Below are 6822 nucleotides of genomic sequence, written 5' to 3' on the forward strand. Positions count from 1 at the left end.
GCGAAATCCCGGAGAAATCGGAATTTGCTGCCCGGTCGGGAGTCCTGCACAGCCCCGATTCAAGGTTGAAGAAGGGAAGGGTGGCTGACGAATGGGCCCAAGGCGTCAGCGACTCCAGGCATCGGGCCCGCGTGTCAGTGAAAGAAGGAGAGGGAGCGCTGGCGGCCTGCTGCCTTGCTTGGGCCGCAGCAAGCTGGGCCGGGGTGGGAAAGCAAGGCCGAAAGAGGGAGAAGGGGTTCTGTCTCTTTTATTATTATTATTATTATTATTATTATTATTATTATTATTATTATTATTATTATTATTATTATTATTATTATTATTATTATTATTATTATTATTATTATTATTATTATTTTCCTTTCTTTTATTCTAAAGCCATTTTAAAATCTCTTTGAAATATTTTTGAACTTTAGTCAAACCACTCATGTCAACAAAAATTAATGCAGAATCATGAATGCACAACAAGTTGCTAAGCCCTATGATAATTTTTAATTTAATGAAAAATATTATTTTCCTATGTTTCATGAGCACAAAAATTCATAAATAAATCATTTTTCACCTATTTTAAAATGAGCAAATTTTAGGGTGTTACAGATGCATAGCAAAAGGCAGCCCTCAGCCGCCCATGATCCGAAACAGCCTGTCGCCGATGTGCATCTTGTGGCGCTACCACGATGCATCCACTCCTCTAGCATGTGCGGTAGTCGGTCTCCACCTCCTCCATGCTGCTTGCCTCAGTTGTGCCTCCAGCACCCGACGAGCAGGATCTAGGATTCGAGCGGTCTCTCTCTGCTCACAGATCCACGATCGGAACTCCTCGCTTAGTGGCACCCCATGATTGAGTCCTCTGACGATGGCGGCTTAGGTTCGTCGCTGCCCTCAATAGGGATGGGAAGCCTCAACCCTTCATATATCTTTAGGTAATTTTCTTACTCATCAAGAAGTATTGTTGTGCTACTATCGCTCATCTATCTTGCCATGCTGCTCCTCGGCACTGCTTGTGCCGCTTTTCTTGGTGTCATCCTTATGGCCGGCATAGGTAGGCGGAATTAGGATTTAGGATGTGGGAGTAGGCTGGTTTGACTATTACGTGATGGTGTTGTAGTGGACGGCGGGCACCATCTACTGCGAGAGCACCTACATCATCTCTCATTGGTGTGGTGATGTCCATGTCCACGATCACCTCCCTAGAGCTGCTTCCAGTGTATTCAATAGTATGCTAATGTTAATAGAAGTTTTTTTATGTGATTTGTGCTTGCTTCATAATCTGAGCTAACCTCTAAAGTCTGAATAATGATAAAGTTGATTGCACCTTGGGAGATCAGACAACTATTGCTTGCATGTCATGTTCATCATTTTTCTATCTTGTTGTAAGTAAAAGTAGAGCTCAAGCTTAGAATGTCTTTGTTCTGAAATTTACCACTCAGTTTATTTATTAACTCTCTCTTTCTCCAAATTCCATACCATTTTCAACAGCACATGTCAGATTACAACGCTAGAAATTGCAATTTTTTCATACTTGTGATCTGGTGATCCAAATCCAAGTGTTGAACCATACCCTTCCCACTATGGAGCCTATGCTGATTCTCTTCTCTACTCCTAAAAGCCTCAACTTGTTAAATAAAGACTTTTGTGCAAATGTTTTCATTAACTTGCCTCAAATCAATAAACATCATTATTCTATTTTGCTTGCACATTGATTATTCAGTCAAAAATAATGTCGGTTTCATGGTAGTAAACCTCAAGAGGAAATTAGTGAAATTTCAGGCAGCATCGACATGCACCATCTGTTTAGTGTTTGTTTGCTAGGCAGCTAGGGATGAAAACGGTACAGATATTTTCCGACCGTATTCGAGACCGAATTCGTTTAGAAGGGTTTAAATCTGTCTGTATCCGAGTCCGAATATTCAACATCCGATACCGTATCCGTATCCAAATACTTAAATCGTATATTTATGATGTCGACATCCAATCATATCTTATCCGACATGATTGACATTATCCATATTCGAATCCGAATCCGACTAGAAATATGAAAACAAATATGATATCGGTGATATCCATCCGTATCCGATCCGTTTTCATCCCTATAGGCAGCACTGTAGAAACTAAAGCCTTAATGCTATTTATATGTAGAGACCCATGATTTTGTGTTTCAGACCAAATTACATGTTAAAAATTTGATAAGAACTCAAGCAGGAACCATGTTAACCATGCACGATATAGTTAGTTCTTGTTTGCTAAGCACAACTGTCAACACTAAAACATCATTGCTATACGTTGTGATTGTCATAGGTGCCTTATACTTTATTTCCTTCTAAATTTTATTGTCATTATGATCCAAGCATGCATGTATATTTATATTTTCTTGTGGGTCAAATTATCACTATTTTCAACACTAAGCGTGGTTTTGATCGTTGAGTAATGTACTGTTAGCTAACCTTTTTCATAAAGAAATGCTAGCTATGTGTTACTTTAGTTTACACCTTTGTTAGATTTAATGTTATTATTAAGCACTAGATGATGTAGACCATTTACAACTTTAGAGTGAGTTAGGATATTCCATCTGAGCTTACAATTCTGGTGTCTGGTGTTATGGTGTCCATGTTTTTTATTTGGTGTATATTATTGTACAGTAAAAAAATAGTAGAAGTTAATTGAACGATTATCAATGTGTATAGCATTTCAATTCAGTGAGCATTTTGTATAGCACTTCACTTCAATGAGCATTTGCAGTAAGACCTCTTTGTCTCTGCATTGTTTGGTGTCACCAATGGCAAAAGATGATGAGCTTGCAACCTTGTTGCTTTCCTTTTCATTTGATTTAGGAATGATAAATGATTGTTAGACTACATGGTAAGAAAATTGAATGCCAAATTATTCAATATACTTGCCTTGATGTTGTGACTCACATGCAAAAAATAAATCACTTGTTGTCAGGTGTCAGCTCAATAGGTCCCCTGTGCGTCGTGGGCGTGGCTCTCGACCTATGTCCAACCTTGGCTCTCGACCTGTGCCCATGGTAGCTATGGATTTGCTTTGGGTGTCACAAGTTGTTCTTGGCTGATGACGTGTTGATGTTAGCATCATCGCACGAGCATGATCATAGCTTGCAATTTACTGTCTTATAATTCCTCAAGAGATGGTTGTTGGTTAGGTAGCCCCAAAGGCAGCCAAAGAAAGAATAGCGGGTTAGTAACAAAATACTTGTATGAGCCTTGCAAGGGTATATTGGAATCATGATCCAATAATCATGAATGTTTAAGATGATAATTTAATAGCATCATAGAAAATATATCACCCTTCATACATGATATCGGTCCACAATGGTGTGCTTTTGGACATTATATATTCCGGTTGCAAGGCACAAGACACTTAAGTGGATACCTTATTCTATAGTATATATCTGCATGGAATAATTCTAAGTCATACATATTTATACGATGAGTATAACATATTTTATTTTAAGGTTTTGTGAGAGGCTTTTCAAGATATAGTATTACCCATATGATAGGCAATAATATTTACATATATACTCAACCTATGTACGAGATAGTATGGAGATATGGCAAAACTTATTCGTGAATTTATTGGCGTACGAAAAATGGACATTGGAGATTTCTTTTTCTCAATATAAAATATTATCTTAGTTGCATCACGAAAAGTTCTATATAGTACAATTTGTGAGCCTGCAATACCGTGTTCTCCATGAGTTAATTTTATGAACTTTGCCTTTTAGATTAAATGTTACTTTTGAAAGGACCTTGATGTCGCCTAGGAGGCCTAGAGGGGGGATGAATAGGCCTACACAAATTCAGCTCAAACTGAAATTAAAACTAAGGGCGGCACTGCCTCCCTTTGAGGGCGACACTGCCTTCCTGCACCCGTGTGTCCAGTAGAGCCCAAACTTGGTGAAGATATACTAGAGATATCCAGTGACAAATCTGCAAAGTTTCAACTCAAAACTCTATCAGATTAGAGAGAGGCACTGCCGCTCTTATGCAGGGAACTTAGCACAATTCAAAATGTAACCAAGGAAATTTAGATCAGATAAATTTCCTAGCTTCCTGCAAGTAAGTTAGTCACTGAATAACAGTTATACGCAGCAGAACAAGTACCACCAAGCAGAACAATCACATATCCCCAACACTCAATATTGCACTAAGCACTTCACTCTCACAAAGAGAGGGCTGGGGAGAGACTTTGTAAAGGTTGTGAAGGTCTGGAGCATCAGAAGCACGACCAGAAGCAGTGGGATGGGTATATATACTCATCCCACTCAAACTAGCAGTTAGGATTCGAAAACTAGCCATTGTGACAGTACAGGGGCAGCACTACCGCCCATCAAGTGCGGCACTGCCATCCTTGTAAAAACAGCACAGGTCACCTTATGGAAAAAACCATAACTTTTTACTCTAAACTCCGTTTGCAGTGATCTTGGACTTATCAAAAAGCTTATTTTGAGAGCTATCTAACCCTGCAGAGAACAAGCTCCAAGATCAACTTGTGCAGGTGCAGTGCTAAGTGTTTTCTCTTATGTTAGCACTTGGGTTCGGTTAGTTTGAGCACTTGAGACTTGTCTATCATTCGTATTACATCCCCCTTGATAGTACGACATACCTATACTCAAGAATAAGAGAATATAACCAATTTAACCACTTGAGTCTTTAACATCTTCATATGCCATTTCTTCTCAATATTACTCCATAAAGGGTTACAATCAACTTTTTCTCCTTTTCTTGAGCAAACACACCTTGAGCATGTGACTTGACCCATTTCAACACATATGAGTTCACCTCCATGGCTTTAAGTCACTTCTACTAATGATTTGATTCTCAACACAATATGACTCCACATAACTTGATTAGTTCCTCGACTCAATGCAAGTACTCTCTTCTTCACCTTAGCCATGGTACCTCGGTCCTTAAGTCGTCGCTTATCCCTTCACCTCCGCTTAGTCCCTCGAAGCCCTTTCCTTGCTATCTTCACCTTATCAAGCCATACTCAAGTCATATCACATTAAGCATCCATTGAATAGCCATTTCTTCAATATTGTGATCCTTGCTTGAATATCTTCTAGATATAAATATTGAGATCAATCAAGCTTCAGTTTGACTCACATAGAGACATATATGGATCAGCATCAATATGGTCAAGCCAATTCACAGTTCCTTATATCCTCACTATTTTGGCTTGACACTCAATACTCACTTCAATCTTTATCTTCATACTTCTAGCTTGATCAAACCTAGTTCACTATCAAACTCTTCTTGTTCATGAAAAGCAAGCCATTGTAGAGACCAATCTAAGAACATCGACTCATGTCTCTTTTGCCATTTTCCAAGTATGCTTGCTTTCTCATGATGCTATGATATCCCACAACATAGAGGCCATTCCATAGATTTCATTTGCATTATTGTCTTTGGCTTGAGCTAGATTGTTTCCATAATCCTCCAATACAACAATACACAAATTGGCCTTCATTTCAACACTATGTGGCATATCATCAAGTTTGCCTGCTTGTTGAGCCTTGCATATACTTGTTCATACACAATCCACAAGTATATGCAATAGACTCAATATCCTATTCAACACTTAGCAAACTTATTAGACCTTTAATTATGATGTCATTCAATTCACCAAAACCCACAAAGGGCTAGATGCACTTTCAATCTCCCCCTTTTTGGTGATTGATGACAACACAATTAAAGATTACAAGAGATTGATAAACATTAAGATTTTAAATCCTATGATATAGTGAGCTCCTCTTAAATATGTGCATAGAATAGAATTTCAAATTTTGGCCTCAAATGCCAAATGCACATATTCAATATGAAGTGTGGGAACTCTTCTATATCTTAGCATCCGTGGGGTGCAAGGTGTCAACATGATAAACGTGATGCTCATGGCATGGCAGGTCATGCACTCAAGGTTTGCTGACCAGTAGAGGGCGGCACGGCCACACCAAGAGGGCGGCACTACCGCACCTTCCAGAACAGCACAGAAATAAAGACAACCACTACTCAAGTCAAGAACATCACACACTAGCATAAATGGTCCTTATCAAGAGCATAGACTATCCTTGCACACACCACACAAAAATTTGAAAAATCTTATATGCCTCTCCTTTACCCCTTTCAATCCTCATATCAATCTCTCCTCCCTTACACTCCCTCCCAACATTTCTCCCCCTTTGGCATTAATCTCCAAAAAAGATCTTTCCACCAAAAGGAAGAAATGATGGTAGACAAGTGAGGGAAAGAGGTAGGTAAAAGTTTAGCATATAGGATTTCTCTCCTAAGTTTTCTATCAAACCAAGTATGCAACACTTTAAGTCAAGATTCTTGAGAAGTTAGTATATTTAGCTCATACCTCACTTAGATGATAGTTCTAACATGAGACAAATTCACTTTATCACCACAAGAGGTATCAACCAAATATCTAAATCATTCTCTAATCGTCACCATAAGATCAAACTCATGGTGTGGCTAAAATATTGCATACACATGCACACACTAGCATGTAAGGGCCTAGATGCACAAAGGTAATATAAGAGTTCATGGAGCGATATACCTTTGTTCTAAACCTCATAATCTCCACTATGATCATGACATTATGAATTTAGTGCTTTGATGGGCTTGGCAAAATGCAAAATACTTCATTTGTGCCCATCTCTCTTGATCATCATCTTGAAGGAGATATCATAAACTTGTGCTTGATTTCAGTTGAAAGTCCATTGCCAGCTCTTGTTGTCATTTTGAGATACCAATTGAAGACATATTTCTTGATATGACAGGTTGAAAGATTATCCACCAATAC

The 6822-nt window shown here is 38.7% G+C and overlaps 1 long non-coding RNA gene across 1 annotated transcript; it reads left to right on the forward strand.

Moving 5' to 3' along the window:
• On the forward strand, window positions 670-3314 carry LOC110437666. Its single transcript, XR_002455575.1, has 2 exons — window positions 670-923; window positions 2944-3314. It is a non-coding gene; the product is annotated as an uncharacterized LOC110437666 (long non-coding RNA).

The sequence above is a fragment of the Sorghum bicolor genome, chromosome 8 (assembly GCF_000003195.3).
Source record: "Sorghum bicolor cultivar BTx623 chromosome 8, Sorghum_bicolor_NCBIv3, whole genome shotgun sequence".
Taxonomy (NCBI): Eukaryota; Viridiplantae; Streptophyta; class Magnoliopsida; order Poales; family Poaceae; genus Sorghum; species Sorghum bicolor.